We start from the raw sequence: 21,583 nt of genomic DNA on the forward strand, positions 1-21,583 counted from the left end.
GCCATTAAAAATCTCAAAAAGGGCAAAGCTCCAGCTCCCAATGGTTTATCTACTGATTATTTTTCCCATTTTAAAGACATTTTTGTGCCCAACCTCAATGCATTATATACATCCTTTATCACTAGTAAAAAAAGCCACTGGCTCCTTTTCAGAAGCAATACTTATTGCATTTCCTAAACCCAATAAAGATACTGAATTATCCCAAAATTACAGACCCATATCCTTAATTAATAATGATTGTAAGATATTTGCCAAGATTTTAGCCAATAGACTCAATCCCCAAATTTAAATAAAAATTATTAGGTGGGATATGTCAAAGGGAGAATGTCCTCAGCTAATATTAGACTATTCACTAACATTATAAATATTATTCAAAACTCCCCTATCCCCTATGCAGCAATAACATTAGATGCGGAAAAGGCCTTTGACAGGGTTCAATGGAGCTTTATGTTTGGAACTCTGGCGTGGGATGGAATCCCTGATTCGTTCATATCAATAATCAAAGTATATACTCCAATCCTACAACATCAATTTTTATAAATAATCAGATGTCCCCATTATTCCCCCTTCATAGAGGTACTTGTCAGGGTTGTCCTTTTTCCCCTCTACTGTTTATATTTGCATTATAACCTCTCTCAGAAGCTATTAGACAAGAAGTCAACTTAATTGGTATTCAATATAAAGATATTAATATCAAAATGGCTGCATATGCAGATGATGTACTACTTTTATTAAAGGTATCATATTTATGTCTACAACATCCAAAGTGTATCATTACACAATTCTCCCTTGCAACAGGGTAAAAACTTAACATAGACACTAAGTTACCACTTAATATACACTGTACAAGCCATCACTGTTCAAGCCTGGGAATGAAATGGTGCCAAACAAGTATAAAGTATCTAGGCATCCAAATCTCACCATCGATTAAGAACATTGTTAATCAGAACACAGCCAACATTAGCACCAGAGTTAAGGATCTAACAAACACTTGGTCACCTCCCTATCTTTCCTGGTGGGGGATACTGGAGGCTCTCCAAATGATGATTTCACTTATTATATTGTATTTTCTTTATATGATTCCCATTCCCTTTTCTACATCATTCTTCAAATCTTTAGACTCCTGTATTCTCAAATTTCTATGGGGGAAAATGAAGAGAAGGATCTCATTGTGTAAACTTAAAAAAAACCCAGATCAGAGGGAGGAGTGGGCTCTCCAGATTATAAAATATATCATGCTGCCTTTGTTCTAAGACAAACACAGTTATGGTTTGTCCCAGACTATATAGATATGCCTGACTACTCATAGAAAGAGTGATGGTCTCCCCTCATGTTCTCGCTGATTGCCTATATATCAATTATAAAAATAACAGTTTTACTAGCATAAGTGTTAATACATCCATTAAGTACTGACATTCATACCTACCCTCACCCCATACAAATAGCTCTCAGTTTTTATCCCAGTATATTTTGATGAAACCCTTAATAAAAATTAATAGGAGAGCTATCTGTTGGAGACCATGGCTATCTCTTGCCTTTAAATATATAGGACAGCTGTTTATTCAAGGTACCCCATTAACTTTTGATTAATTTAGAACAAAATTTCTAGTCCCAAGATTTTTTCGCTAGAAATATGTTAATTTAATAAATGCAATTATGGAAAATTATGACAGTGTCCATGTTTTATAAAGTGTGCTCATCTATGTCAACAGATGAAACTCTGCGGAAATGTCAAGTAGCATGGAATCAAGACTGTTCCCCCACCATCTTGTAATATAGATGGCCTTGTGTATGGATCAGGATTTCTAAAGCAATGGTCTCAGCTAGCCTGTTACAAACGCTGTATTTGATCCACCATAGGGCTTTTATAACCCCACTCATGCTCTTTAAAAGTGGAATATCTCAAAATGATAATTGTTGGTGTTGTCTAAACTCTCAAGGATCTTTTAAGAATGTGATTTTGGATGGCTTTATGTTAAAACTTATTGGGAAAGGATTGAGGAAATTCTTAGAAGTATCTTCCAAATACAGCTGAATATCTCTTTTATATCAAGGAAGTGTAATGATTCAACCCGCAATTGATAAACATAAAGGTTTTCTGTTTGACTTACTTATCGTGATAGCTATTCAAACTATTACTTCGAATTGGAAGAATCTTAAAGGTGTACACTTTAAATTGTGGTGGAATTCAGTTTGCAATCTTCATAGGATGGATGCATTATCCCCACCTTTGCTGCATAATTATCTATTAAAATGGCAATCTTTCTTAGATTATTTGAATGATTGAATACCTGGTCAAGATTAAAGAACACTATTAACTATTATTAACTCCTATATCTATACACAAAAATCCCTCTCCTCCCCCTCCTTATGTTCATGTTAGTCTTGTGAGTCTTGTATGTCCATATTTGCATCTTACAAAGGAGTTATATAACTATTAGTTTATTAGAAACTGCATTTTATGCATTAAAATAGAACATTATATATATGTTTATTATGTAAGGCTTCACCATTGCTTAGAGGATTAGTCATGAACGTTTACTAACATAGCCAATTGTTGCACTTTCATCATTTCATTTGCTGTTGAATTGTTATACAAACCTTATATATTTACTGTATGTAATAAAATATTTAAACAAAAAAAAAACTTGGTGCAATTTGCATATCCACAGATTATGAAGTCTGAATACAATAACTGCAGACATAGGTACCATTTCCTTTAAGTCACTGGGGATCTCTGGAAGAACTGTAAAGCGTTGGATTTTCATTGAAAATTCACATCAGAATACACCCAATGCCTCGGCCCACACAATTACAATTATATAAATAGTGATAACAATTATTTCTCACCACACGTTTCACGTTCAGAGTGGCACATGAGACATTTAGCAGGATATATGTTCTACATGTTGAAGATGTTTGATAACCAGAGCATGACTTCACAGTGAAGGAAGTGCAATCTAACTTCCATCTGGACAGTAGCCAGCATGTTTGCGATAATGTACAAGTCACTCGAACTTTATGTAGTCAACATACAGTTCGAGGGGTCGATTCCGGGTCCTGTTGAATCCTACCATCTTATCTTTCAGTCTTTATGCGACTTACTCCAGTGAAGTTTGATGGGCCGTTTCAAACGTTGACCCAGGGATTCTTCCCTTTGACTTCCAATATTTGGCAATGAGAAGTTCGGTTACACTCCTTGGCCTCGCCAGCCATTTTGTGGCTGCCAGAGCTTTGGTTTGTCAAGTCGTTCAGGGGCATCATGTGTACATTTGGGATGCAGCGTATACAAAATGACCATTTCAGTCCTTTTGGGAACCTCACTACACATTTCAGCAATGATTGGACACTGAACAAATGTATGCATGGAGCCAGCTTCCAGAGTCCCACATCCCCGAAATGATGCCCTCTCCGTCAGTCTCAGCCAAAACATCTCTGCAGGTGTCCAATTCCAGCGCAGGAAAACTGAGTTGCACACAGCTGATTCATCTCGCTGGGCTGATGCTGCCATAACTTGACACCACGGAACACCATTCCTCCACAGGTAGTGTGAAGAGCAGCTTCCAGTCTCAGTGTCCTCTAGTCTTTGTTTTTGACATCAGGGCCCAGGGCAACATCTTTCTAAATAATGAGGCATCAGTTCACACGGCTGTGTCATGTCTGATGACATTTTCAATCAAAACCAGCTAATAGCTTTATGTATTTGATGTGACATGTTCGATCCTTGGTCCTAGTATATTGCATTTTTATGGTCTGAACTTGGCAACTGACACCGATACAGCATTCCAAAAAAGGGGACACACTTTTCAGATTGCTACATTTGATAAATGTAGCTGATGCCCCTGCTTGACCGACTTGGCTAGTTTAGTCTTTCCACTGGCAACAAAGCTTTCATTGTGGCATGTGCTGGTCGCAGCAGTCCAAAGGTTGCTCCCTTTAGAAGCTCTTGATAGCATTTGTCACCATGTTCACAGTGCCTAGAAGGTACACTCTCAGAGGGATTCGCTTTGCACCCAGAAGTGCTTGGAGGTGGAACACTGATAGCATTTCCCGCTCTTCTTCCACCCATTTCAAAGTGTATTGCTGTTCCTATACTTTTATTTTAAAAAGAAACCGTTCCGGAATGGTTTTGTTTTCAAATAAAAGTGTATGAAGAAGTTGAAACGCACTGAACGTTCCCTTAAACAGCAGGTGCATGTGTTTTGGGGGGCTGTTTTGTGCGTGGCAGGGCAGTGGTCAAAGTGTACGAAAAGGAACAGTACTACTCAGTTCCTTGCGGCCTGTCCCTGCTCCCAACAAACCCCATCGCCACGCCCCCTCCCACGTGCAATACAAACCCCTAAACAAATGTGCCTGCTATTTAAGGGGCCGTTCAATGCAGTGCTCTCAAGTGCAAGTTTCAACTTCTTGCTATACTTTTATTTTAAAGCGAAACCCTTCCGGAACAATTTCTTTTTAAACCAAAATTATAGGAACAGTAAAACTTAATTAAAAATGTAGAGAAACACTGCTCCCAACCGCCCCTGACCACTCTTTGTGTGGAGCGGGAGCAGGCCAGTAGGGAAGATAGCTCTGCTGCTTCTTTTCATACACTCCGACCACTGGATTTACCTCGGCTCTTGGAACTACATGTGTGCAGAAGGTGGGTATCTTGATATTTTCCCAGGTTTAGGTATGCAAATCTCCCTCCCCTTTCTGTCCCCTGCAGCCTGTGCAGTGAGATTTTCAGTTTATAATCTGGTCCCCAAGAAAACCTTTCGTTCATCTGATCAAAGTTTGCAATGTGTTTTGCCAATCACTTTACTGGGAGGATATTAAGGACATACACGAATGTCATCAGAATGGCCATTTTGGTTCAAGATCTGCTGGGAGTTGTCCTAAACCCTGCCTGCTCCTTATGAGATCCACTTGGCCTTCATGTACTGAGGCGTGAATTAGATCTTCGTATATGGTATCCCATCATGTTGTTAGTATCTTGACATAATTGTGCATCAGACAAAACAGAAAGTGACTAAAGCAAAGCTGAGGGCCGGGTCAGTCTTATGCACGTCAATCATTGTTGCCCCCTTCATCAAGAGAGGTGTTTGCCTTCTCTGATGTGCTTGCTGAAGGTTCTAGTGAGGATGGTACCAATATTGGAGAGAACAACTTATAGAAGCTGCTATGGTAGCCACCATGCACTGAAGATTTCCCTTGAATTAGTGAATGTTTTACCTACACTATTTCCTTGCAGGTGATGTCTGTCTGGAGTATTCTCTTGTCATCATTAAATTCGTGGAGTCGGATGCTGTTCAGGAATGTATGAATTGCATCTTCTTTGTTATTATCCGGCCTGTCTGTCATTTTCTGAAAAGCTTACAGTGATGACAGAATTTAACACCTTGGCCTCCCCTCTCTTGTCCCATATACCATGAATCACATTAAACTTAGATTATGTTTTCAGTGTTCCCCTCCCACACAACTTCTCTGCTTCACTCTAAAGAGGGCATACACTGCCCCACTTTTTCTTCTGGTGTCTAGTCTTGGAAAAAGCATCAGATGTGATATTGAAGTCACCACCCTCCACTAACTGTCAAACTATTTAAGCCAGCCGCTTCATCCTCTACCTTGCACAGGTCGGTATTGGGTAGGTCTAAATTCACCAGCACCATACTCCCATCATTAACAATGATTAGTTCTACTGTCCTTCGTCCATGATCATCCACTGTGTCTTTCTCACCTTTACAGCACATGTTCCTATGTACCAGGACACTGATATCCCTGCATCTGGAGCTAAAACAGTTGTGAATTTCCGTTCCAACCCATCATGCCTCAGTTTACACACCTTTGTGTCAGTCAAATAACCCGCCTTCAACAATGTTATATCCACGGTCACCCTTTTAATGAGACTAAGCACTTTCTTCCTCTGTACCTGTGTGGCAAACTGTGACAAAAGGACTGCTGCTCTGCAGGAGCACAGGATGAGAAGTGCATAAAACTCGTGCTCCGCCCCACACTACCATAAAGGTGAATATGGCCCAGCCCGACAGGTATACCGGCCTCACATCTCATGATAGTGCAGGCAAAGGGAAGGTTATACTCTTCAGGAGGGATGTGAACTATTAAATAAGCATAATTAAAAACGGGAGTATTGGGGTACCAAATAAATAATGTCCAAAGAAGGTTCTGAGAGAATATGAGACCACAAAAACACTAGTTTAAAAGATTATCAGCCACCTCTGTAGGAATCATTGCTTGCTGCTTCCTAGCCAGTTAGTTTTTCAGAAAGCGCCTGGAGTGACTGCCACTTTCAGTGAGCAGAAAAATGGTTTCAGTATTCAGGAAGTGAATCAGGCTTGTCCACGCAGCAGTTCACCCCAGATGTCCTCTGGGATGGGTAGAAAAGGGTCTTTCTCCCTTATTGGAAGCTTTATCTGCATAGTTATGGCAGATGACTTTACGCAGATTGTATCCTGATATAGGTAGAGGAGAAGTCTTTCTTCTTCAAAGTCTAAAGATGATTCAATTATAGGGGTGGTTGCACCCCCCGAAAATACAGTCTACAGGTCACAGTGGATTGGTTCATTTCAAGTATTCTGTAAGGGTCAAATCCTGGCTCCTGTGAGCAGTGTCTTTTCCATTGGGATGTGAGTCCCAAAATTCTTTGTCTCTAGTATGTGGGTATGGGCCACGGAAGTGTAAGTGACCATAGAGTTTTTTAAGATGGTGGGACCTTTCTTTGAACTGGAACTCCTCTACTGGCTACTCTAACTATTCCCTCTATCCTGTCTGCCCTGCATTAAAACATCTCTAGTAATTAGCACCCAAATAAAGGCTTTTCTGGGGACTAGCCAAAAATAGTGTGCTTTAGATGAAACTCAGTCCTAGACAGTGAATACACAGACGGCCCTGAAAACAGGGGTTCACAGACACCAAGATGACAATAACATGACATCAAAGGGTTTTGGCCAGTATATTTGTAGATTCCCAGAGGCCACCATGTCAAAACAAGACATGGCTTATATTTAGATACTAATCTGCCCTGGGCGCTGGGAGAACACAATGAAATAATATGGATCAGGACTGCTCATGGTTAAAGGTTATCTCTGGGTGTTCGAACTTTATGTTCCAACAGGCATTTTTGCAGGACTGAACATGTTAGCTGCAACTGCATGTTGCCAAATTACAGGGCATCTGCTGATGTCAGTTGACTGTGTGGGATGTATTGACCCACTAGGCTCTGCCCTGCGACATCACTGTGCGCTGCTTTCACCAGTACCAACAGAATGGCCACAAAAAGCCCTATGCACGCTAAAACCTCTGAGAATTGCGTAGTGAAACCAGAAAAGTTGGCGCCAATCTACTCGCCTGTGTCAGTGGTAGAACAGGAGACCACACTGCCAAAACCTGTCATTGAGCTGCCCACAGAGGGAAATGGAACTACCTGAAAAGGCAGTGCTTCGTTGCAAGGAGATCCAGAAGTGCTCTAAAATCTGTTTTTCCTAGGCTGTTAAAATTGCAAAATAATGGTTCCCAAACATCAGAAAAGATCCAACATCCTTGCTGGGTGTTAACTATCACCTTATTTAAGAAATCCCCATAAGCACACAATGTCAGGAGAAGAAAAATTCATCATGCAATATCCACAGTAAAAAGGGTGCTTGCCTGGGGAAATCTGTCAGAATATGGGCGCAGTACCGCCGCCTGCCTCCATGACAGCTGTCAGTTAAGTGCATTAGGAGTTAAACTAGTGCATTAAAATCAAATTGTTGAAAATAAGTGACTTGCCACCAAAAACAATTTAGGTTGCCACTATTCAATCTCTATGTTGTAAAAATACTGGAATTAGAGATATGTGTGTCTATTTTTGAAAATGTAACTTTATGTTATCAAATATACATTTCAACAAGTTGGGTTTTAAAGTGAACTGATGCCAGCCACAGAACTTCAAAGGCAAATTCCACAGCGTGCCCCAAACAAAAGGTACCTTCCTTTTGCTCTCTGCCCCAGGAGCTCTCAGTCAGAGGCTAATGAAAAGAGGAGGGGATTTTGCTCTGCTGCCCCATAGATAGACAAAAGACTTCCTGGACTGAAAGGTATGCAAATTCAAGTGTCAACAAAAACTCCTGCCAGCAGGAAGAGAGGCCTGTATTGCTCTTGGCCCAGCAAAACTTTGGGGGCAGGACAAACAGATATGTGTATCCTTAAACCACAAGAAAGTCCTTAAACCAGAAGAAAGTATATTTTTGAAAAGGACTCACAGAGGACGGTGCAACATTGTAAAAATCTGTAAAATATAGTGTTGTTAACATGAAAATCGTGGTCACATTTTGAAACTACTCAGAACCCTGTGCTATGTTCAGGGACATGACTACAGAAATTGTGGTTTTGTAGCAATTGTGATGATGCTAGAAATATGAAACTTCACAGGATTATGCCCAGATGTCATGCGCATATATGTATTAAAATGTGGACAAATCTGACATTGGGTACCCAACCAAAAGCACGAAAAACTGTCAAATGTGACCCGAAGCTCTCACCGAGATGGGACTCGGATGAATACTTGCTCCACTAAATCTGTGATGTAAATATGTTATCGCTAGCAAGTTGGTAAAATTGTAAATATGCTTTATATGAAAAATAGATTTACTGTGCAGAAACAAAGGGGAGGTTCTCCCTGGATTGTAAGACAAGCGTTTCGGCAGGTAGAAACCATCCAGAGGCGTCGCTGGGTTGGTGGCTGTGCTGTCATGTAGCTTGTGGCTTCATAGACTCCCTAGTGTAAATAAATATTGTTTGTAATGTTCAAAAGCGCATCTTTCATTTGCAAATTTTGACTCTTTCTGAAAAAAAACAACCTCTACTAAAACCTCTGTAACTTCCGTACCGTCTATGCTAGAAACGAAATTTAAGTGTAAAATTGAAGCTAACATCCTCACTCAGCATTCCAACAAATCCAGCACTGCATTCTAGTTTTTCTGCAATAGCGCTTACTGCACGCGTAAAAGTTTGCCACACATTTTTCGTTTGGCTCAATTGCATCACGTGTAAAACAGCTGTTCCTTGCATCCAACCTCAGAGTTCAGTTTTCAATCTGCTAGTGACTCTATAATCATTGATAGTGTTCATCTTAAACCATACAAAGTGGCTCCCACTAGTTTTGAATCCAATTTAGTGAATTAAATCAATTTTTCAGTGTTTTTAACCATTCATTCAAAGCCACATTCAAAAGAATTTTGACCCGCTTGCAATCATTCCTGTTTTTCTCTGAGTTTGCTGGGGGGAAATTGGGATTAATACTGTATTTGTTGAGTTTGTATTCACCTGTTTTCTCTCCTTCCATCTCTTTATATTGCATATTGGGGGGATTGAGTAGTGTGCAGGGGGAAAGAGTATCACATTGCAATTTTGATTGAACCCACACAAAGTATTATTCTATGCTACATTATCTTTCCTATTAGTATTCTGTGTGATTAAAGAGAGTTGTTGTGACATCACCCCATTGGTGATCATTGTATAAATATTAAATAGTGTGATATATATATATTGCGAAATCATAAAATAAATCCTTTTAACTTTGCAAAAAAGCCTGCTTCCTGGTTCAGTGTGAACGGGGGGGGATTCAAAGAGAGGGGTGTGATATAAGGGTATATTATTCAGAAATAAAATAACTTATAGACATAAATAAATAATTAAGGGTTCCAGCTGTGCATCACACACTAGGCATTGACTTAGGTGGAGTGCGGGTTGAAATCACTTACAACTGCCTCAGCAGAATTACATGTTTTCACTACGCTTTTCAGTATGAAACATTTTTAAAGGTGAGTCTGTTTAGGAGTGCTCACTTTCAGGGGCAGTTTTACTCCTGCTAGATTGCCATTACAGATGGCATTGGACCACACAAGTCCATTAATGACAGGTCATGAACCTTATTGAATATGATGCCGTATTTGCCATTCACCTATGGACTTTCCCATACTGAGCACTCTGCACAAATGTAAGGGGAAAACAGAGGAATGGACTATTGACAGAAATGCTAATGTTAAGCATACACTAACATGATAACATGTTTTTCTACTCCCACATAAAAACGTGTCCCTCTGTAACATATAGATATAGGCCCCCTAGTCAAGAGTCAACAATATGCTGATAACACTAGCATGAAATTGATATGCTATGACATTTAGAACTACAGCTTGTGAACCATCCACCACACCACCATAATATCTTAATACCATAGATTTGTTTTTGGTAAAGAGGGACTGCAGAAATGCTACTGTGTTTGGTCTCCATTAATAAACCAAACAAGTTTCTCGAGAGTGACACCCATCATGCCAACATTGCCCCCCTTCCATGGTGACTGCCCTATACATCCTTCTAGTAATATACCAGCAGCAGCTGATTTGCCTGTGAATGTCTACTATACACCAACGCTAGCCTTCGACTACTAAACTATTTTGTATGTTGATATAGTTATATAATCTCATAAGTGTTTAACACCCAATGTGTTGCCAACTGCATGCATTCAGTGCTCTCCACTCAGAACCTTTAAGGGCCATGCTTCAATCTGGTAGCTAACTGTCTCTGGGTGACAGCCCTAAAAGTGATTAGGGGCACATTCCTTAAACAACATTTGCATGTTGAAATAACCCTTTTCTAATATGAGACTTAATTGTGCAACAGGGAAGGCCCACAATTGACATATTCCCAGATTTGCTTGAGTGCAGTAGTTGCATTTTTTGGGATTTGATGCCTCTTGCATTTATTGATCCCAGGAACAAAAGGCAGTCCTTATAAAGACATACATACATACATACATACATACATACATACAGTCCCACGCTCTTACATCCTTTTTGTGCTGTTTCATTTTATGTTTTTACTGTCTTTCCTATTTGGCCAGATGGCCGACAGGTGGCACTCTCCTACTGATCATGGAGCCATGATACCATTCTCTGAACAAGTGAGTAGCCAGAGGCATACACAGACAACACGTGGGCCGGGGAGGAGTGAGCAGTGATACTCGCTGAAGACTCCTGAGGTAAGGTACCCTGCCACCATACTGAACAGGTACCCTGCCACCATACTGAACAACTAGGCGCAGGCATGATCACATGCTTTTGCCTGCTTCCAGAATTCCTGTCAGTTGGCCATTCATAATCACCCTACCTTTTAAAGAACCGGAAACCTCAATTAGAAGGACCTCTGAAAAACCACCTAACCCATGATGGTTGTAATGCTTGACAATGGCATTAACTTTAAAACTGCTAAGGCATCGAAATTAGAATACCTAACAACGACAAACATTGAGAAAGGTCCATTAATACCCCTTGATATCACAAAAAAGTCCATGGCCACACCGTTTCTTCTTTTGAACTTTTCTATCATCTTGTAAGTCACATTTTTGGCAATATTAATCTGTCCTGGAATTCTGAGCTTCAATGAGAATGGTGAGACACATGTTGCTTTTACATTCATTTGTTGTGCAATATTCCTAACAACTGCATATTGATTGCACCTATCATGCCCCTCAATGGTGAAATCCTGATTTACTGAAATAGAGGAGCTGTCACATTGAAAGATGTTTTGCTTAAGTGCAAATTGAACCAGTAACTTTCTTGGTGGAATTTGTCGGGGTTTCAATATCCAAATCCTGTAAAAAGCAACAAGCTTCTATCTCAATATTTTCAGTGCCGGTGGGTCCCAGACTTTCTGGTAGAATATTGAGAATAAACAGATCAGAGATTTCTGGCTTCATGGATTCGGGGACCACTGAACCTGCAGGGTTTTCTGGGTAATTTTAACCACAAGTAATGCATTTCTGATGAACAGATTTCCATCTCAAACATGAGACCATTGTAAGTCTCATAAATCTCTATTAAGCCCCTTTCACTGTTTGATGCATGGGCCTTCAATGGGTACACTCTTTTCTCTATTGAGTCTTATTTCCCCTCTATGGATCTCAGTGATGATTTTACATCTCCTATCTCTGCCATCGACTCAACCTGCATTGCAAACATGTTATTAAAGCTGCAGTGGAATCGTGGGTCCAAATTAGACAATGGTTGCAATTTCTGTGAGCCTTTCATTATTTTGAGAAGGGAGGAGAGTCATCCCTTTTATAGGTTACCAGACCTCTCAAGTGCTCAAATCCACCACCAGCAGTGGCCCAGGCAGGAGGTCACGCTTCTGTAGTCATTGCTTTCACTGTCACATTCAACCTGTAGTTTCCTTATTCCACCACTAATGGACCTGCCTCCTCCAGCTCCTTTTATTGTCTTAACTCTCCCTTTTCCCTATTTCACTCTCCTGTTCCCTCATTCCTCTGCCCTGGCCATTCCTTCTTATTTATTTTAATGTTCCCTCTCTCCCTCCCCTTACAATTCATTGGTTGGAATGAGTTTATGCAAAAGACTAACATGACCGTGATAAAAATTCATATTTATAGCTAACACTCGCTTACATCTGATGAACCTGTTAAAGATGAAGAAGGCATTTCTGCACTGCCTACATCAACAGGGGTCTATTGCTGGAGCTATGGTTAATGTATATATTTTGAACAATTGTAAAGCACTGCATATAATTTCAAAGCCTCAAGGTGAAGGTGCCAGAAAAGGTAGATTAATTGAATGTTTGATAGAAAAAACAGATTTCCAGTAGTCATTTGAATTGGTGAACAGTGTTACCAATAAACTGTGGGAGAGAGTTCCCAACCTCTTACAGCGAAGCGTATTTCCCCCTTTGAAGTAGCTTTCAAAGTGGGCTTCTCAGTCAAGCAAATGGTACAATCCTTTTTAGTTTTGGCTATTAGGTGGCAATACCTTTATGCTGAAACTATTGTCATTAAAATAAGAGCTTTAAACTAAGAGCTTCAAATAGGAACTCTGAATGAGGTTCTGTAATACTTTTCAATGGAGATGACATATGAGGATGGTACATAGGGTGTTGGTGTTGTTTGGCTATGTGTCCACAATTTAATGCCCATTTCTAAGTCACATCTCTATGATTTTGCACCCATTCAGACCCATCGCCACCCAAAACGACAACCCTTTTGCACTCTTTACCTGCATTTGAATTGTGTGCTGAATTCAGCAGCCACTTTACTTTCAAAATGGCATCCATGATATGTTAACTTTTCAAAAACGTAACTTTACATGTGTCTTGATTTAAAAAATATACTAGTGCTTTTAAGTTATGTAATATATTTTTATTTATTTTGTATTACAAATAAACAACTTACTGTCATAGATTTGTTTTGTTGCAAAATGTTTCTGAAAATGTCCATGTACTTACGTGGGGATGTGTGTTGGTCAAGTGTTTTCTGATGTAAGCAGTACGTGATTGGATGTGCAGTTTGTTAGTGATATCAGTATGATGCGATTGGGTGTAGAGTATGTGTTTTTTTTCTCCACAAGGTAACTATTATCTTTCACCAAATTCTGGTTTGCAGCCACTCAGGGCTCTACGGGTTCTACAGGCTTTAGTGAGTGAACCTGATCTTTGAAATGAGAGGCTAATTTTAATCAGTCTCCATTTATGCTAACTAGCCTTCAGAAACCTGTGCAATAAAACAAGGAGGCAATTGTAATTACTGGTGTCCAGTTAGCAACTGTGCATGGCTGTCCAGTGTGCTGTGGGAGTCGCAGGTTGTGAATAATTCCAACACGGCAGACAGTTCTCTTCATGCCACAGACAAGACGCACACATTTATTCTCATATAGCCCCTTAATGGATATGAAAATCTGGCAACTTGTATGTGGAGATCAGGCAAATGCTGTAAATTAAGGCCCTGAAAGGGTTATCCATCGCAGCAAATTTAAAGGGACAGAGCCCCAGAGCGCACCAGTTTTCACGGGGCATTCAAGGACAAAATTAAAGCCCTTGTGCTGAAAACTGCAGACCACATGTTAAATTAAAATCATCATCACAGACATGAAATTAAGTGACTGCCAAATTCCCTGCTCGAATGCTATGCTGGTTTGTATGGGCAAAGTGAAACCATTCAATAGGGTATGAAGAGAGAACAGCCGCAGTGGCGAGGAAAAATAAAAAATACAGCACTGCCTGTATTGTTCTCGGCCTCCCTATTCCCTCTGTACATTTTCTGCAGCTGTGTTTACTTTAGTTGTGGCAGAGGGTGTCGCGGGACAGCAGGATTTGAGGAAAAGTAACTTCGTAACATCCAAATTGAGATGTTGAAGTCGCATCAGTGCAACACTATTTTACTCTTTGGTTGTTCCCGCCCCACCACGAATTCTACCGTTTCACCCTCGACATAAAAGCTTCCTGGCACAGCTGATGATAAAATGCTTCCATGTCTTAAACGAATAAATAAATAATTGTTGCATTTTGAACAAATAGAAAATAACGAAAAAAGAATACATTTCTTTTTTTCATTTTTTTGGGGGGTGCCCCCCAAAACCCTGCTTCCCCCTGCTAAAAACCCACCCAAAGCCCCTCCCCACAATATATAAACCTTTACCCACTCCACATATATTTTCTTTAAACAATTCTGAATTGTTTAGTTATTTTTAATTCATTATAATGTCATTCATTATAAATTTTTCGTTATAATCACAGTATACCAATAACATGTTTATACGCAGATGCAGAAAAAAATAAGAAAACAGATCTTTCCCTAATGCTATGCAATGCGCAGCATGGATTTGTGTGTGCACAGGAACCTGCTTCAAGAAGGGTTTCTTGACTAGCTGAGGTGGGCAGGCTGTAGGTGCAAACCCCCTTCTGAAAACATCAGTGATTGGCACGCACCAAATACTTTTTTACTCACAACATCATTGGCTGGGGTCAACCCTGTGCGCAGGGATCCACCTTCTGCCTATATCACATGCCCAGCTATATAGCATTGAAAGGGAGCCCTTCGCTCACTATTACTGGAGGGAAAGGCATACACAACAATACCATCCTACTTACATGTTCTGCTTGCTATGCTTTAAAACATATGCAAATGCACTTTTGCTGAAACATTTTTTCAGCATACGCATACCATGTGCAAACCTGCACTCGAGTATTCCATGCGTTTCGCTAGTAAAGAGTTAAATTCACGTGCTGGATATAGTTTATGCGATCTGTTCATAACCATAATCTAATATTTCAAATATAAAATAATAACTGGATGATAATGTTACAATTATCTGGTTGTGATGTCAGTGAACGGTTATTGACTGGAAGGAAAGCTCATGGGTGTCTGCCGAAGATTTGGAGTCCTGTGCTTTTCTCTTGGGAAAAAGCACAGCTGCATTCATTTGGTAGCTCGGGAACAGCGGTACTATCCAAAAACAGAACACTGCTTTAAATGTAAGGCATCCATTGACAGAACGCCCATTATAATTTTGATAGCAAAATGCAACCCCAATGAAGTACATTATTGGGATATAATGCTGAAGCATCTTTAACATTTATATTAAAAAATTGGCTCATTATGTTATAATTGCAAGGAAGTTATGACTCATAACTCGTTTGCAGTAGACAATTATATCACAAACACCTGTAATAAACTATTGCAGTTGGTAAACGATGTCAGGGAATGCTCGTCTCACCAATTGCAATGCATGACCTGCATAATTTCACTTTGTGCCCCGCAGAAGACTAGGATTAAAGACCCTAACAAATATGAGGCCACATTAATTCATAACTTTTGTCGACAAACTGTTTGAGAAGCACCATAGGGTCACGTGGGAAACATGTCTGTCACATGGTGTAAGTGGGCAAAACCACCACCGCTGCAGCACACGGTGACATCAAACTGGTCCACAAAGTCAGCCTGACAGCGGAGTTCTTTCGACATTGTCGTTCTGCCCTGTTTCGCTGCCTGAGCCTGGAGATGGCAATCGGCGAGCTCCAGTGACGCGGCATGGGGCTGCAAAGGCCAATGCATGCAACAGTCACACTGTGCTCACAGTCTAATGGCATGAGCTGATCAACCTTTGCGTGCACTACAGCTCAATTCTCTTGCCTAGTAGTTCTAAAAACAATTAAAGCACTTCACATTGAGGCGCTTTGAAACTTCTAGGGCATTGATTCGGTGCAGTAAAAAAAGCTTATATGAGATTTGTTTTTATTTATTTGGGGGGTCCAGTTCCAAGCCCCCGTTTTCCACCCTTATAACGTCACCCCATCCCCACCCGACTCATTTTAACACCTTATCCCACTACCCCATATATATTTAATTCATATTTTCGGTGTTTTACGGTGTTATGTACCTCAGTGAAATGTACCACTCTGTTTTGTTTTCGGTAAAATGAGTGAGCTGTGACCTCAACTCATTATTTGGTTTTCAATGATCAATGCAGTGCTTCCATTATTCTTAACCACTTTACCCTTTTTTGTAAAAATGCTGGTGATCGTCAACCATGTCACATTGTAAAAATGAAAAAAATACTTAAAAACATAAAAAACGTATGCTGATATCATGCAACGGCATACATATATCGAAACAAGTTTAAATGAACAAGCATTGGCAGTTTGGGCTTTAGTTTAGACATGGGCAAGGCACTTGACTAAAACATATACACAAGCCAAAACTGTTGGCTTTGCAAATGCTTATTTAAAAGTATTGTCACGAGCAATGCTATTTAATGCTCTAATTACTGATCAGTTAGTACTTTAAACATGTGTTTAATTGAAGTGCAGATTAGCAGATGTGTTTTAATCTGTTGCATCAGGAAGGTAAATCAACCTATTTGTTTGCTCCACATGTTTTTAGCCTCTGGTACAGCTACCACATGACACAACTTAATTTCCTTCTCACACGAAGTAGGGTGCTAATTTATTTTTTTCTAAAGGATGTGCAGAAGCAAGGAAACCAGGAAACAAATCGGCACGCATCACAGAGACACAGACACAATGGGACGTATTCCCATAAGTGTTTTATAATGGTGTAATCCTATGGGAAAACGTTCTGTGAATCCGAGTATGGCGGTAAGTGGTAAGGGCCTGATTCACAGAGCGCTTTCCTAAGGGATTGCATCATTATAAAACCCTTCTATGAATCAGGCTCCAAGGTTGCTACAAAGCAGCACCATGTGAATGCAGTTTCCAATCTTGGGAGAGCAAAATGTTGACCCCAAAAGTATGCAAATGAGATTTATAACATGGGACTGAATAGCGGAATCATGAACACTTTCACATGGCTTGGAAACGGTTTGACGGAGGCAGTACACATAATGGGGGCACAGGTTTAGTATTTATTTGCAAGAACCAGGCTCGGACTGGCCTATAGTGCAATAGGCCCATGGTCGAACCAAACATGCAAAATGATGGTGTGGGCCAGTTTTTTTGGCCAATGTGGGCCAATTTGATGAGTTATTGGCTACTACTCAAACCGTCTGTCACAAAAGGAACGAATAGCCATTTTCAACTGTGGGCCACTTTTTATCAATGAGCCTAGCTAACTATTATAATTTGATAAAGAGAGTTCAGATAAAAAGCTAATGCTTGGACAAGTATTGGATGACAAGGGGAATGAAACATGACTGTCCCTATTATGTGTTATTTTTGTATTAAACTTGTAACACTAGGATGCCAGAATTAAGGAACTTGACCAAGTACAGGGAACTCCATCATTGCTTCATCTCATAACTCAAGGTCAATTCCTATCCAAACTGCCAGAGTTCTGCAAGATCATAACTGGATTGCAGCCGTTAATGTCAATATTTCCAAATCAGGAGTACAGAGCTTGCCTATTTTTTCTGGGGAAGAAGTTTACATAAAGGCTTGGTCTCCATTTAGACGGGCACCTAAAAGTGTTAAAATCAAAAACATGGAACACTAATACCGAGCAAGGTACTCTACTGGAATTCTGGAGTCCAGCGATCTGTGGTGGAACCTCCTCACGGTACTTTTCCATCAAACCAATGAAACCAGTCGGATTGGTGGTTATCTCTAAATCCATACAGGATGTTTCACCGCCAAAGGACATTTGTATAAGAAATCCCTATTGCCTAAGTATATTGACAAAAACATGAAGGGACTTCTTAGGGATGAAGAACATATTATTATTACCAATGTGGAGAAATTGTGGTGTTCTGAGCCAAGGGAGGTGTTTAGGAACAAAGCTTGGCATGGTTGTGCGCAAGACTGGGCTAAAACTATATTTGAATCCAGGACTTGAGGTTTTTGTGTAGGGTACATGCCAGCTGCTGGTGTACTAAGAATCATGCAGACTGTATTATTATGCAATGTGGCCAAAATAATGTTCAATTTTTCCTCAGTTTATGCAAGGACCTGGACAATATGTCATCTCCTACCAATATGAGGATTATGCTGAACTGATTCCCCAGTATACCTTTGGGATTTGTTGAGTTGACTGTTATTACACGCCTGTCTTTTATCTTTTCTGTTGGATGTGCTGATCATGATTTCTTGTTATTGTTGTTTTTTTTCTTGTATGCTTTATGTAGCACACAGATGCCTTAGATGGGAAGGATTGTGACCATCAAGATGGCAGTCTGTTAGATATATTTTGAAGTTATATCTATTAGTTTGTGGTATTTTCTGTTATGGTGGTATTTGGTGGCATTTTTATAGTCCATAGCAATATATTGTGGTAAACGTATATTTTTTATAGTGATGAGACTCATTTCAGAAGATTGCCTGATAATTATTTTTACCAGAGTCACTAACAACAAACACATACTGCACTTAATGCACTCTGAATTGATGGCTCTTGCCCTCCTGTGGTATCTTATGTACAATACCACATTATGCCCTTTTGGCTGAGTTTCAACAAATGTAAAGCATGAATTGAAATACAATTTATTAATTCAGCCTTTCTAAATAAAATAATTCACTGCACCTACTTTGCTTTGAGATATTTCTTACCACACGTCTGCATCTCTCTATGCATGTCAAATCAAAGGGACCGAATGCAGAATAAATATAGGGAAACTACATTGCTTTTTTGAATGTGTTCTTTATCATACAATAGAATTATGCAAGTTTCACAGAGTGACACTTATGCCTACATTGTACTTCACAGTGCCAGTACGTTTCTTCTTGCAATGGCTTTCAGCTCTTTATCTGTGCAAAGCTTTGCTAATTGACCTTGGCTTCATAAAACTTGGCAAGAAAAATACCCTTTAAAAAAAACAGCAAGACTTTGAGAAATATGAACCCACTAGTACATGCACATTGAAATTAAAATCTCTAATGCAGCACCTAAAATGAACTGAACTATTTAACCTGTTCTAAATAGTATCATTCAGATCACCAGCACCTCAATTAACCACATATTTACCTAAATCTGTCAACGATATTGCCGACTCAGCTTGGTGGTGAAATCTTCCCCAGCCTTTCTGCCTGCCTTGCACAGGGTAAAACCAGATAAGGATTCTCGAGACTGCAGTCTTTCTAAGGATCGTCAACCCAGGAGAGCCAGTTTCAGCTTTAGTCAGCTTGCAAGCACTGAACCCCGTCAGCCCAGCACTGAGTACTTCTGCCTCCTTCATCCGTCAGTGCCAGAATTGAGGGGGGGGGTTGTTTGTTATCTCTTTTATCTCTTGATGACCTTTATCTTTTATCTTTTTTTCATTGGTGATCTGTTTTTGTTGTTGTTTTGTTTGGATTTCTTTTAAAAATCATTCAAAAAAGCATTATACTTTCCAGAAAACAAAAGGACATAAAACTGTGCAATTGGCCTCAGTCAGATGTAAAAAGCAATAAAAATAATTTTGTAATAAAAACAGGCTGCGATAAAAATAGTGTAAATAGTCTGTGATAAAAATAGTCTTTGTAAATAATTTAAAAGAAAATCACACAGGAAACCGTTCTTGGTGGAACTCCTCCATTCCGGGACTTCATAGGACTTCTTTTGGGGTCAACATTTTCACATCTTTGGGGGTCATCATCTTTACCCCCTTCTTCGGACCATGGGGCTTTCCAGGGGACTCCATTCCAGTGGACTCCTCCAGGGAGCTGGTGCTTCAAGGATCCAGCGCTGATGGGGAAAACTATTATTTTTCTGGAGTTAAAAGAAAAGACCACTTAAGTATCAAGCTCATCAAACCCTTTACTTTTACTTTCTGAATGGAGTATCTGAAATCAAATTCAGTTATGCACACAAATGCAGATTATACCAAATAACATGCCATGCAGCCAATGATTAACTGAAAATAACATGAAAATAACATGAATTAAGCACACTAATATCACATGGTATTTTCAGACAACAGTCTCAAACACATCACTCCTTTCCCATAGTCAATTAACTTGCATTTTGTTCCCTACATTGATATATTTGTTTTTACCTCTTTAAATCTCCTTTTGGCATCTTCGCACTATCTACACCTATCCACTTGCTACGCAATTCTATTTAATAGGTGTGCATTACCCCTGGCATGTCTGGAAAAAGTATCTGAAATAATCATAGTACATCGAATACCCCTATATTAAGTGTGCTAAAATTCAATGGGCAATGGTGCTTGTGTGCAGATCTGCAAGAATTTTTTTAAAGAAGGTACCTGTTTCAAGGTGGCCTCTTCCATATATTGATCAGGGTCTTGCACATGTTCACGGGTCAAAGGTGTTTATCTCAGAGTCTGTTTGTTTTACAATAGGTTCTGTACCCTTATCACTAGCCCACTCCTCACCTGAGGTTTCTGTGTTGTATTCCGATGGCGTTAAGTCCTATTCTTTGGTGTCTTTCCTTTCTTCTTGAAGAGCTAGGGACCGGCTCCCCTGGAGGCTGCTTTGCCTACAAGAAAATCTGCCCGGCAGCAGAGACTCCAGGGAGCCCACCTCAAAACAGGGAAAAGCTTTGGCTAAAAAACTCTAGGGAGGTCTTGTAGAGGTGGCTGTAGTCTGGAGGTACTCAAGACTTGAGGGTCTTCCTTTTTTGAATGTAATGATTTCTTGTTTATACCACAGGTTCCAGCATGCATTGGTGAAAGCAGTAGTACCGGACAAGTAACTGTCAGAGAGATATAATGTCTAGAACTCCAGGGTAAGTCAGATAGAATCAAGGCAGTATCGAGAGGAGACACAAAGTATTCCTCAGAGGTGTTCACCACGCGAGCGGGAGCTGGCGTAGTGCAGAGTGTGATATCTGCGTAGGATGTGGAAGCAGCAAGGTAGAGCAAGAGTGCAATGCTGGACGTAGCTGGGGCAGGAGGAGGTAGAGAGCCACGCCGGACGTGAATGCAGTAGAAGGAGTTAAGAGATCTGCGCCAGTCACGGATGAAGCAAGGGTAAGGAAGAGAGCTGCGCTGGACGCGGAGTGTCAGAGCTGCATTGCACACGGAGTAGGAGGGATGGACCGCAGCAGGACTGCAAGCAGCGAAGCAAGGGACAGAAATGGGCATGAACGAAACAGGAGCGCTATTTCAAACAACTAAGCGTTAGACTGCAAGGAGTTGCAAAGCACTGGCTACCTCACCTGGTGGTCAATTAAAGCAAGCTGGTGGCCATGTTGGATAACTAGAGCGCTACTCTACATTCTGAAAAGAATGTGATGGAACACTCAGTATGCCCTTCATCTGTCCCATACTCTCCAGGGAGGAATCGTGACAGTATGACCCCTTCTCAAAGGCTACCCTCCCGGTTTTATCGGGATGTAACCAATGGAACCTTTGGATGAGTTTAGGGT

This window comes from Ambystoma mexicanum, chromosome 10 (genome assembly GCF_040938575.1).
Source record: "Ambystoma mexicanum isolate Mex_15411 chromosome 10, UKY_AmexF1_1, whole genome shotgun sequence".
NCBI classification, from domain to species: domain Eukaryota; kingdom Metazoa; phylum Chordata; class Amphibia; order Caudata; family Ambystomatidae; genus Ambystoma; species Ambystoma mexicanum.